At 45.7% G+C, this 13,884-nt stretch overlaps 1 protein-coding gene across 1 annotated transcript in view; it reads right to left on the bottom strand.

Annotated features, from left to right (window-relative positions):
• The window catches only part of PKP1 (plakophilin 1), a 234,051-nt gene that overhangs the window by 86,355 nt on the left and 133,812 nt on the right, over positions 1 to 13,884 (bottom strand).

Genomic DNA, 13,884 nt, shown 5'->3' with positions numbered 1-13,884 from the left:
CCAACGCAGCTCGGGCCCATCACTGGTGCGTGGCTGGGGGGAAACGCAGGAAGATGACGATACGCCTCCCACAGAGGACAGCTTGTCCTTACCTCTGGGCAGCCTGGCACACATGAGCGACTACATGCTGCAGTGCCTGCGCAACGATAGCAGAGTTGCCCACATTTTAACGTGTGCGGACTACTGTGTTGCCACCCTGCTGGATCCCCGGTACAAAGACAATGTGCCCACCTTACTTCCTACACTGGAGCGTGATAGGAAGATGCGCGAGTACAAGCGCACGTTGGTAGATGCGCTACTGAGAGCATTCCCAAATGTCACAGGGGAACCAGTGGAAGCCCAAGGCGAAGGCAGAGGAGGAGCAAGAGGTCGCCAACGCAGCTGTGTCACGGCCAGCTCCTCTGAGGGCAGGGTTAGCATGGCAGAGATGTGGAAAAGTTTTGTCAACACGCCACAGCTAACTGCACCACCACCTGATACGGAACGTGTTAACAGGAGGCAACATTTCACTAACATGGTGGAACAGTACCTGTGCACACCCCTCCACGTACTGACTGATGGTTCGGCCCCATTCAACTTCTGGGTCTCCAAATTGTCCACGTGGCCAGAGCTAGCCTTTTATGCCTTGGAGGTGCTGGCCTGCCCGGCGGCCAGCGTTTTGTCTGAACGTGTATTCAGCACGGCAGGGGGCGTCATTACAGACAAACGCAGCCGCCTGTCTACAGCCAATGTGGACAAGCTGACGTTCATAAAAATGAACCAGGCATGGATCCCACAGGACCTGTCCATCCCTTGTGCAGATTAGATATTAACTACCTCCCCTTAACAATATATTATTCTACTCCAGGGCACTTCCTCATTCAATACTATTTTTAATTTCATTTTACCATTATATTGCGGGGCAACCCAAAGTTGAATGAACCTCTCCTCTGTCTGGGTGCCGGGGCCTAAATGTGTGACAGTGGCCTGTTCCAGTGGTGGGTGACGTGAAGCCTGATTCTCTGCTATGACATGAAGACAGATTCTGCGCTGACATAAGGCCAGATTCTCTGTTACGGGACCGCTCTCCTCTGTCTGGGTGCCGGGGCCTAAATATGTGACAGTGGCCTCTTCCAGTGGTGGGTGACATGAAGCCAGATTCTCTGCTATGGCATGAAGAGACTGATTCTCTGCTGACATGAAGCCAGATTCTTTGCTATGGCATGAAGAGACTGATTCTCTGCTGACGTGAAGCCAGATTCTCTGCTATGGGTCCTCTGTCCAATTGATATTGGGTCATTTTTATTTTTTTTATTTTTATTTTAATTCATTTTCCTATCCACATTTGTTTGCAGGGGATTTACCTACATGTTGCTGCCTTTTGCAGCCCTCTAGCTCTTTCCTGGGCTGTCTTACAGCCTTTTTAGTGCCCAAAAGTTCGGGTCCCCATTGACTTCAATGGGGTTCGGGTTCGGGAGGAAGTTCGGTTCGGGTTCGGACCCCGAACCCAAACATTTCCGGGAAGTTCGGCCGAACTTCTCGAACCCGAACATCCAGGTGTTCGCTCAACTCTACCCATGACGGATCTCACAAACTGAAAGCCAAAACGAGAGTGTGAAAGTAGTATAAAAAAAGAAAGTGATACCTCATAAAATATTTATTACTTAATATTTCCCATATGTCTTCTTTATGTTGGCATCATGTACGGTAAATGTCATTTTTTTTTTTAGGACGTTAGAAGGCTTAGAATTTTTGAAGCAATTCTTAAAAAAAAAAAAAAAAAAAAAAATCCAAAACCCACTTTTTAAGGACCAGTACAGGTCTGAAGTCACTTTGTGTGGTTTGCATAGTGGAAACCCCCCATAAATGACCCCATTGTAGAAACTACATCCCTCAAGTTACTCAAAACTTTGTTTGTTTTAAGAATTAAAAGGTAAATGGAGATTACATTTCTAAATTTCACTTTTTTGGCAGATGTTCCATTTTAATCAATTTTTTTCTTTAACACATCGAGGGTTAACAGCCAAACAAAATCAATATCTATTACCCTGATTCTGCAGTTTACAGAAACACTCCACATGTGCTCGTAAACTGATGTAAGGGCACACGGCAGGGCGCAGAAGAAAAGGAGCGCTGTATGGTTTTTGGAAGGCAGATTTTGCTGAACTGGTTTTTAGATGCCATGTCCCATTTGAAGTCCCCCTGATACACCTTTACAGTAGAAACTCCCAAAAAGTGACCCCATTTCGGAAACTAGGGGATAAGGTGCCAGTTTTATTGTTACTATTTTGTGGTACATATGATTTTTAATTGCTCTATATTACGTTTTTTGTGAGGCAAGGTAACCAAAAAATGGCTGCTTTGGCATGGTTATATTTTTTACAACATTCATCTGACAGGTTAGATCATGTGCTATTTTTATAGAGCAGGTTGTTACGGACACGATGATATCAAATATGTCTAGTTTGTTTGTTTCAGTTTTACATAATAAAGCATTTTTGAAAAGAAAATTATGTTTGTGTCTCCATTTTCTGAACGCCATCTATTGGTACCATTTTTGGGTACATATGATTTTTTGATCATTCATTTTTACACTTTATGGGGCAAGGTGACCAAACATACTTCAATTACTCTTACCGGTAATATGTTTTCCATGAGCCCATGACAGCACCTGTGAGAGATCCTCCTCCCTCCGGACAGGAAACAGGAACTTCCCAGATCTTTAAATTGGTCCCGTGCCTTCCACCTTCAGTATTTGACAAGATTCCTGGGACCAGCAACACACCTATATATAGTGAAAACTAACAACATAGGCGAGAAAACATAAAAGAAAAAAACTCTGCGCCAAATATATGCCAGGCATATCTCTTCTTTGGCACCATACTAAAGAGTAGACTTCTCTTTTTTTCCATCATTCTTTATAAATAAAAATATTATTTATTTATTTTTATTTTTTTTAATAAGGGAGGGAATTAATTAGGTGCTGTCATGGGCTCATGGAAAACATATTACCGGTAAGAGTAATTGAAGTATTTCCATTACGCCCCATGACAGCACCTGTGAGAGACTAGACTAGATAACTATTAGGGAGGGACTACAGCCTGCAGCACCTTTCTCCCAAAAGACATATCCTGCACAGATGAAAGGTCCAACCTGTAGTGCTTGTAAAACGTAGAGGGGGAACTCCACGTAGCAGCCCTACAGATCTGTTCTATGGTAGCGCACCCTTTTTCTGCCCAAGAAGAGGCTACTGCCCTGGTGGAATGGGCTGAAAAATCTGAAGGGACCTGACAATCTGATAGTGAATATGCCAAACCTATCGCTCTCTTGATCCATCTGGCTAAGGTACGGCTTGTAACCTTTGAGCCCCTGTTCTGACCCTGAAATTGAACAAAGAGTTGCAGGGTCCTTCTAAAGTCCTTTGTAGACTCTAAATACGCACAGACACACCTTCTAACGTTTAAAGTATGAAAGGATCTTTCTCCTTCATTCTTTGGGTCCTGACAAAAGGAAGGGAGAACTATTTCCTGAGACTTATGGAATACCGACACCACTTTGGGCAGGAATGCAGGGTCTGGTTTGATAACAATCCTATCCTCCAGAATCTGAGTATATGGTGGGGAAGAGGACAAAGCGGACAGCTCTCCTACTCGTCTGGCAGATGTAATGGCCACTAAAAATACGGTCTTATAGGACAATATCTTTAAGGGGATGTCCCCCAGAGGCTCAAACGGAGCCTTGGTTAGAGCAGAAAGAACCAGGTTAGGGTCCCAAGGGGCTGACTTAGATTTAACTATAGGACATAGTCTAGAGGACCCCCTAATGAACCTTTTGAGCCAAGGATGAGTAGCCAATCGAAAGTCAAACAGGACACTCAGTGCCGAGACCTGCACCTTGAGAGTGCTGGGTTTAAGCTTTTTGTTAGGCCTTCCTGCAAAAAGTTCAAAATTAACGGGATGTTGGGCGAGTTCAAGTCTAAGCCTGGACCTGCAAACCGAAGGAAGGTTTTCCATACCCTCAGATAGATTTCGGAGGTGACATTTTTCCTACTAGCTAGGAGAGTCCCGATGACCTGTTCTGATAGGCCTCTAGACCTGAAGAATGTCCTCTCAAAATCCAAGCTGTCAGGTGGAGGTTCTTGACTTCCGGATGATGTAGAGGGCCCTGATATAATAGGTCCTGCCTTTCTGGAAGCACCCAGGGATCGGCTATTGATAGTCTCCTCAACCAAGCAAACTAGACTCTTCTTGGCCAGAATGGTGCTATTAGTATCACCGTCGCCTGCTCCCCCCTGATCTTCTGGATCACTCTGGGCAACAGGCTGATGGGAGGAAACGCATAGACTAGGCCCTTCCCCCACGTCTGTGAGAGCGCATCTGTGCCCATCGACTGATCCTCCCTGCTGAGAGAAAATAACTTTTTGCACTTTTTGTTTTCCACCGAGGCGAATAGATCTATCGTAGGGGATCCCCATAGGGCCTGTATTTGGTGAAACACTTCCTGATTCAGACACCAATTCGCCTGACTGAATCTGTGTCTGCTGAGAAAGTCCGCCTGGTGATTCTCTGAGCCTTTCAGGTGCACCGCTGAGAGAGACAGAGCTCTTCCCTGTATTAACAAGAAAATCCTGGATGCCAGCTCCATTAGTTGATAGGATCTTGTCCCCCCTTGTTTGTTTATATAAGCCACCACCGAGGCGTTGTCTGATAAAAGCATGTCAGGATCCTGAGACAAAAAAGGGAGACTTTTCTCTAGTGTGCACAGGACTGCTCTTAACTCCCTGGCATTTTGGGACTGAGCACTCTGGTCTCCTGACCAAGGACCTTGGAAAAACCCCAAAACTGAATGGGCCCCCCATCCCCAAGGGCTTGCGTCGGTGGTTATTATCAAGGGGTTGTGTCTCACCCACTCTACCCCCCGACCGAGGTTCGAAGCCTTTAGCCACCAAGCTAGGGACCGGGTTACTGACCCCGGGACCACAATCTTGTGATCCAGGGATAGCGACCTCCCATCCCATTTGGACAGAATGAGCCATTGCAGTATTCTGGACCTGAATTGGGCCCACCTTACAGCCGGAATACAAGCCGTCATCAGACCCAGAATAGACATAGCCTTTCTTAAGGGGACTTCCTTGTTTTTGCTGAAAGACCTGATCTTCTGCTGAATCCCCTCCTTCTTGTCTGCTGGAAGATAAGATTTCTGAGTCTGAGAGTCTAACAGGATGCCTAGGAAAACGCATCTGGATGTTGGAATCAGGGATGATTTGTCCCAATTTATTAACCAGTCCAGGCTCATCAGGATCCCCAGGACCTTCTGTATGTGAGATTTCAACTGCTCTGGGGACTGCCCTACCAAGAGAAGGTCGTCCAGGTATGAGACTATAATGATGTCCGACCTCCTTACTTCTGCCATTACCTCCGCCATCAGCTTTGTGAAGAGCCTCGGCGCCTGTGATACCCCAAAAGGAAGTGCTCTGAACTGTAAATGGACGATTGATTCCCCCATCTTCACTGCCACCCTCAGGTATCTTTGGGACAAGGGATGGATGGGCACGTGGTAGTAGGCATCTTTTATGTCTATTGAGGCCATCACGCAGTTGGGGAACAGATGGAGGACTGTGGAGGAGATGGACTCCATCCTGAATTTCTGGTAGGACAGATACTGGTTGAGACCCTTCAAATTTATAATCAGTCTGAACGTACTGTTGGGCTTGGGGACCAGAAATAGGGTTGAATAAAAACCCTCTCCTTGTTCGTCCTTTGGGACTGGAACAAGGACTGCCTTTTCCAGGAGGTTGTTCATTTCCTCCGAAAGTGCCACCTGTTTGAGAATTTTGGTTTAATGAAGTAACTTTGAATGTCCTGGGTGGTAGTCTCTTGAAGTCTAGGCGATAACCTTCCTTTATAATATCCTTTACCCAGGCGCTTGCGGTAATATTTCGCCAGGCTGGAAAAAATAAAGAAAGACGACCGCCCACTTGGGGTCTGGCGTCATTGTTGAGTGGAGCTTGATGTTTGAGGTCTGGGTTTAAACAGCACACTTTTTTATTTATCAGATCTCCACTCCCTCCTTTTCTTTTGATCCCCAAAAGCCTTCCTTCTTTCATTACTCCGAAATGGCTTCCCCTGTTTAGGAAAGGACGGTGCTGGAAATCCTTTTTTCTTATCGGATGCCTTATCTAAAATGTCATCTAAGGCTGATCCAAATAAAAAATCTCCTTGGCAAGGTAAGGCACAAAGCTTAGATTTTGAAGCTACATCGCCCTTCCACCCTTTCAACCACAACGACCTTCTGGCTGAATTGGATAGTGCAGCCGCCCTAGCGGAAAGCCTCAATGCGTCAGCGGAGGCATCAGAGATAAAGTCCACTGCACTGGACATAGTTGGTATCGCCTCCAGCAGCTGATCCCTAGGAGTCTTATTCTCTATATGAGACTCTAATTCCTCCAACCAGAGCTTTAACGACCTAGCCACCGAGGTAATTGCTATATTTGGCTTAAAGGCAGAAGTGGAAGCTTCCCAATTCTTCCTTAAGTATGCATCAGCCCTTTTGTCCATGGGATCTTTAAGGGACCCTAGATCCTCAAACGGGAGAGCTGACTTCTTATTTATCTTAGCTACAGGAGCGTCTACCCTCGGTACCTCCTGCCAAGCTGACACTTCCTGATCGTCAAAGGGGTACTTTCTCTTGACCGCTCTAGGGATAAAAAAAAAATTTATCGGGCTTCTCCCATTCACATTTAATCAGGTCCTTGATACAGTCCTGAATGGGGAAAACCCTAGACTTTTTAGGCTTTAGGCTCTCAAACATCAGCTCTGGTCTAGACCTGGACTCCTTTTCCTCCTCAAGCTCCATCGTGGATCTAACCGCCTTCAATAATAGGTCAGTATCTTCTGCTCTAAACAACGCCTTCCCTGTCAAATCCTCAGAATAGCGCCCTCCTCAGACCCAGAGTCCATAGTATCCTCCGCTACCGCCTGGGCCCTCTTATGTCTAGATGAGCTAGGCAGGGATTTTTTAAGCTCCTCTACGGACGAACGGACTTCATTTTTTACCAAATTCTGGATACTCTGTAATAAAGATGGCGACTCCTCTGCCACTAACTTATCCAGACATGGTTGACAACATGTCTTGGAGTAAGACGGATCCAACTTCCGCTTGCAAATTCCACACTCCTTAGCTCTTTTGTGGGAAGCTTTCTTTGGGGCTTCTTTAGCCTGCATTTAATAAAACAGCCCATCAGTTTAACCTGACCATAATAATAACTCCCCAAAGGGAGATGGTGGGGGTTAACCCCTCTTACCCCCAGGAGTACCATGCTGGATTCCAAAAGCTGCTCCTGTCTGTCGGTGCGCTGTTATCATAATGCTGCGTAAAGGGGGCCAATTGAGGGCTGTAGGTGCCGCTTGTGTCCGGTCGATCTCCTGCTGCTACTCCCTCCACGCTGGCTGGCCGGCGTTCCCTTTTTCAAATGGGCTGTGCAGCGCCCGCCATGTTTAGCTCCTCCCCCTTCCGGCCGGTGGAACGCACGCGTCACTTCCGGTGCGACGCGCACGTCCAGCACAGCCAGCCTCAATGAGAGGGGAAGACGCACCTCCCCCCTCATGCCACGACTTCGCCGGCAGGCAGGCACACGAGGCAGCCCAGGCATCCCCCCATGGCTCCGAAGAAGGGAAAAGAATTGCAGACGCCGGGCTTCTCAGCGGCTCCTAGTGGAGACTTACGCCGACAGGTACCTCCACTAGGTTTCGTTTTAACCCTAGAGGTCCTGCAGCCGAAAAATAGACCTGGAAAGAAATCCTCCTGTCCCTGGACAGGAAACAGGAAAGAACTGAAGGTGGAAGGCACGGGACCAATTTAAAGATCTGGGAAGTTCCTGTTTCCTGTCCGGAGGGAGGAGGATCTCTCACAGGTGCTGTCATGGGGCGTAATGTAAAATTGGTTGTTTTAGTATTTTTTTTTACATCGCTCATCTGAGGGGTTAGGTCATGTGACATTTTTATAGAGCAGATCATTATGGATGTGGAAATACCTAATATGTATACTTTTTATTTATTTAAGTTTGACACAATAATAGCATTTTTGAAACCCAAAAAAATGATGTTTTAGTGTCTCCATAGTCTGAGAGCCATAGCTTTTTTATTTTTTGACCAATTGTCTTAGGTCTAATTTTTTGCAGGATGAGGTGACAATTTGATTGGTACTATTTTGGGGGGCATCCGCCTTTTTGATTGCTTGGTTTTGCACTTTATGTGATGTTAGGTGACAAAAAAATTGCTTTTTTGGCACTGTTTTTATTTTATTTTCCTTACTGTGTTCACCTGAGGTGTTAGGTCATGTGATATTTTTATAGAACTGGTTGTTATGGATGCGGCGATACCTAATAAGTATAATTTTTTTTATTTATTTCACTTTAACACAATAATAGCATTTTTAAAACAAAAAAATTATGTTTTAATGTCTCCATATTCTGAGAGCTATAGTTTTTGTATTTTTTAGAGAGATTTTCTTATATAGTGGCTCATTTTTTGCGGGATGAGGTGACAGTTTTATTGGTACCATTTTGTGGGACATACGCCTTTTTGATCACTTGAAGTTGCACTTTTTGTGATGTAAGGTGACAAAAATTGCATTTTTGACAGGTTTTTTTTATGGTGTTTATCGGATGGGGTGGTTCATGTGATAGAGCCAGTTATGGACGCGGCAATACCAAATATGTCTATTTTATAAATTTTTTCAATTTTTAACATTTTTTTTTAATTACTTAATTGGGGGATTTTTTTTTTTTACATGTGAAACCTTTATTTTTAAACATTTTTTTTAATTAATTTTTTTATTTTACACTATGCGTCCCCGATAAGGTTATACAAGACCTCGTGGGGACATTTAAAGTCACTTTTTTTTTTCACTATTGATTTCTCCTGTAACTGGGGCTGACATAGTAGCCCCAGTTACAGGGGAAATACAGCCCATAGAGAGGCTGTACAGCATAATATAGTGCTGTACAGCCTCAGTGCAGGGCTGATCATGGTCTATTGAAGACCCGGCAGCTCCTGCACTCTCCTGGCCTCGGCGGTCACATGACCACCGGGCCAGGACAGGAAGCGCATAGCGCGTCCTGATCTGTATACACAGCGGTCGTTGAGCGCTGTGTTTACATCGATCTAGAAGGCAGGGACACCTGGGAACTGTCCCTGCCTTCCCTCTGGGTTGCCCTGCTGCCACTGACAGCGGGCCCCCGGCTCGCAGCTGCACGATTAGCATGCAGCTGCCATCTCTGAATGGACGTTCCAGAACGTCCATTCAGAGATAAACATCCACCCATAGGACGTTTATATCCTATGGGCGGATGTGAAGTGGTTACATTTTTTTTTACTTACATTTTTTAATATATTTTTCCAAATAATTTGTCCGCAAGATGTCACTGAAAGACCTTTGGGAGACAATGACCTTTTTTTTGTTTTTTTGCACTATTTCCACTGTTACTGGGGCGTCCAAAGGAGCTCCCAGTTGCAGGGGAAACCAGCTTGCTGTGGGGGCTTTGTACAAGGCAGAACTGATCAGGTTCTATTGACCCTGCAGCTCTGCACTCCTCTGCCCCAAGATGCCCGATCAAAACTTCATAGCATTTATTGAGCGTTATGTACCTATCTGAGGAGAAGGCAGAAGAGCTGATAACCTGCTTCTGCCTTCTCCTCGGCTCCCCTGCTGACAGCTGGGGACCCCTCCTGCTCGAGTGCAGGAGCAGGAACTACAATCCATTGCCATGCGGCAGCCCGGACAGAAACACAGCTGATCACATGGCTCTGTGGCCATGTAACCTTGGCTATGGGGGAAGGGGGAGAACATGCGCCCACGGGCCGAAGGTTGTGCACCCCTGGACTAGAGGTATGGCCATACTGGACTTTGTATTAACCAATAGACCTCACAGAACAACATGCAAGTTGGAGGACACCTGGGAAATTTTGACCATAATATAATAAACTTCCAATTGTTGTTCCTCTCTTAGCTGGTCAAATTTAGCTTTTTGGAAGTTCAGTGTTTTTGTGCTTCCTTAAAGAAACACTGTTTTGTGTTTCTTTAAGGCCTCATGCACACGACAGTATTTTTTCACGGTCCGCAAAACGGGGTTCCGTTGGTCCGTGACCGTTTTTCCGGTCTTCCTTGATTTTTGGAGGATCCACGGACATGAAAAAAAAAAAGTCGTTTTGGTGTCCGCCTGGCCGTGCAGAGCCAAACGGATCCATCCTGACTTACAATGCAAGTCAATGTGGACGATCCGTTTGACGTTGACACAATATGGTGCAATTGCAAACGGATCCGTCCCCCATTGACTTTCAATGTAAAGTCAGGAGTTAATATACCATAGGATCTGAGTTTTCTCCAATCCGATGGTATATTTTAACTTGAAGCGTCCCCATCACCATGGGAACGCCTCTATGTTAGAATATACCATCGGATTTGAGTTACATCATGAAAACTCATATCCGACAGTATATTCTAACAGAGGCGTTCCCATAGTGATGGGGACGCTTCAAGTTAGAATATCCTACGAACTGTGTACATGACTGCCCCCTGCTGCCTGGCAGCACCCGATCTTTTACAGGGGGCTGTGATCCGCACAATTAACCCCTTAGGTGACGCACCTAAAGGGTTAATTGTGCGTATCATAGCCCCCTGTAAGAGATCAGGTGCTGCCAGGCAGGAGGGGGCAGACCCCCTCCCTCCCCAATATTATATTCATTGGTGGCCAATGCGGCCTCCCCTCTCCCCCCCCAGTTAAAATCACATTCCGAATCCCCCATCATTGGTGGCCAGTGCGGACTCACATCTCCCCCCCCCCCCTTGTTAAAATCACATTCCGAATCCCCCATCATTGGTGGCCAGTGCAGCCTCACGTCCCCCCCCCCCCTCCCGGTTAAAATCACGTTCCGAATCCCCCATCATTGGTGGCCAGTGCGGCCTCACATCTCCCACCCCCCCCCCCCCCCCCCCTAGTTAAAAGCATTATACTTACCTGCGATGTCTGTGCTGTGACCGGCCGGGCGCTCCTCCTACTGGTAAGTGAAAGGCCTGTGCGGCGCATTGCTTATAGCACAGACCTTTCACTTACCAGTAGGAGGAGCGCCCGCCCGGTCACAGACATCGCAGCTCGCAGGTAAGTATAATGCTTCTAAAAATTGCTAAGTAACCATAGCAACCAGGACTGCAGTAACGTCCTGGTTGCCATGGTTACCGATCGGAGCCCCAGCGATTAAACTGGGACTCCGATCGAAACTCTCCACTGCCACTAATGATGGGGGAACGTGATTTTAACTGGGGGGGGGGGGGGGGGGGAGATGTGGGGCCGCACTGGCCACCAATGAGGGGGGATTCGGAACGTGATTTTAACTGGGGAAGGGGGGGGGAGAGAGGGGAGGCCGCACTGGCCACCAATGAATATAATATTGGGGAGGGAGGGGGTCTGCCCCCTCCTGCCTGGCAGCACCTGATCTCTTACAGGGGGCTATGATACGCACAATTAACCATTTAGGTGCGGCACCTGAGGGGTTAATTGTGCGGATCACAGCCCCCTGTAAAAGCAGGGGGCAGTCATGTACACAGTTATCAGTATATTCTAACTTGAAGCGTCCCCATCACTATGGGAACGCCTCTGTGTTAGAGTATACTGTCGGATATGAGTTTTCACGAAGTGAAAACTCATATCTGAAAAAGCTTTTATGCAGACGGATCTGCGATCAGTCTGTGTGAAAGTTGCCAACGGCCACGGACGCGGGTGCCAATCTTGTGTGCATCCGTGTTTTTTCACGGACCCTTTGACTTGAATGGGTCCGTGAACCGTTGTCCGTCAAAAAAATAGGACAGGTCCTATTTTTTGGACGGACAGGAAACACTGATCACGGCCGCGGATGAACAACGGTGCATTTTCAGAGTTTTCAACAGCAGAAAATCACGGAAAGCGGAACAACGGCCACGGATGCACACAACGGTCGGGTGCATGAGGCCTAAGGAAGCACAAAAACACTGAACTTCCAAAAAGCTAAATTTGACCAGCTAAGAGAGGCCATAATTAACTGGGACAACCTCCTCAAAAGATAATACAGCCACAAAATTAGATTTTTTAAAAAGCAACAAACTTTCATTGTGAGAGGTACATTTAGGGGAATAAGAAAAAAACATATGGATAAACAGAATAATGGGAGCAATGAAAAATCCAGAAGATAGGTCATCAGTATAAAAGTCTTGGAAAACCCTTTTAACTGTAGCAACCAGTGTCAGGCAGCTGCTGCCAAGGCCAATAAGATTATGGGCTGCATCAAAAGGGGCATAGATGCACATGATGAGAATATAGTGGGAGATGTATCAAACTAGTGTAAAGGAAAACCCTTAGCAACCAGATTTCACCTTTCACTTTCCAAAGGAGCTCTGAAAAATGAAATGTGGAATCTGATTGGTTGCTATGGGCAACTAAGCCATTTCTACTTTGCACCAGTTTTGATAAATGCACCCCATAGTTCTGGCTCTTTGCAAATCATTAGTCAGACCACACATTGCATACTGTGTACAATTTGGGGCTTCTGTGCACATAATAGAACTAGTGAGGGTTCAGAGGACAGCAACTAAAGTAATAACTGGAATGAGTGAACTATAGTACTCAGAAAGATTAAAATTAGAATTATAAAAAAAAACAAAAAACAACAACCAAGGGGAGATCTGATAACTATGTATAAATATAACAGGGATCAGTACAGAGATCTCTCCCATCATCTATTTATTCCCAGGACTGTGACAAGGGGACAACCTCTGCGTCTGGAGGAAAGAAGCTTTATACACAAACATAGAAAAGGATTATTTACGGTAAGAGCAGTGAGATTATGGAACTCTCTGCCGGAGGAGGTGGTGATGGTGAATTCACTAAAAGAGTTCAAGAGGGGCCTGGATGTATTTCTAGAGTGTAATAATATTACAGGTTATAGCTACTAGAGAGGGGTCGTTGAGCCAGGGAGTTATTCTGATTGCCTAATTGGAGTCGGGAAGGAATTTTTCCCCCTAAAATTAGGAAAATTGGCTTTTACCTCATGAGGGTTTTTGCCTTTCCATGGATCAACTTTGCAGGATAATAGGAGGATGAACTAGATGGGTGGAATTTTTTTTCAGCCTTACAAACTATGGGGCACATTCATTGATTAAGCCCTGTGCTGTCTGTCGATCAACCGGATGAAGAGGCGCAGAGCTCTTTATAACTTTGGCGGAACTGCCGCCAATTCTAAATGCAAGACAGCTTAGTACCTGTCTTACATTTAGATGCCTAAACCAGGCATAGAAAATGATTAATGAGATGGGCCTGCTGTCTTTTTCCCTTCCCTGCCACGCCCACTTTTTTAGACCTGGTGTGAGGGTGGAGAAGTAAGATTGCGGGGCAAAGGACCTTTTCACCGCAATCTGCAAAGAAATATGCCTAATTTAGGCGTATTTCTGTTTAATAAATGACCCCCTATGTTACGGTGTTTTCCTTTAGGATATGTAGAACTACATTGTACCCATTCAAATGAAGGACAACTATAAAATATTGTACAAATTGCAATGAGTCCTTCAGAGTGAGAGACACTTTTTCCACCTTTTTCTATTCTTATACAGAGCTTTCCAAACATTCACATGTCCAAATAGGTTATATGGAAAGGAGTGAAAGTAGTATGATAGGATAATGTGGCTATAAGCAACAATTTAAAAGGGTTGTCTGTTATTTTTTTGTTCTTTGTATGTTTCTAACTAAGCAAATGTAAGGGATTTACCATGCACTTACTGCATCTGCAGTGGCTGCTTTCTCAGATTTTACTGAGGGTCACATGACCTGTGATGTCAGCTTCTCTCCCTGCTCTGATGATGTTTTGTGCACAAGCCTGA

The sequence above is a fragment of the Bufo bufo genome, chromosome 3 (genome assembly GCF_905171765.1).
Source record: "Bufo bufo chromosome 3, aBufBuf1.1, whole genome shotgun sequence".
Classification (NCBI taxonomy): domain Eukaryota; kingdom Metazoa; phylum Chordata; class Amphibia; order Anura; family Bufonidae; genus Bufo; species Bufo bufo.
This window is presented reverse-complemented; position numbering and strand designations above follow the sequence as displayed.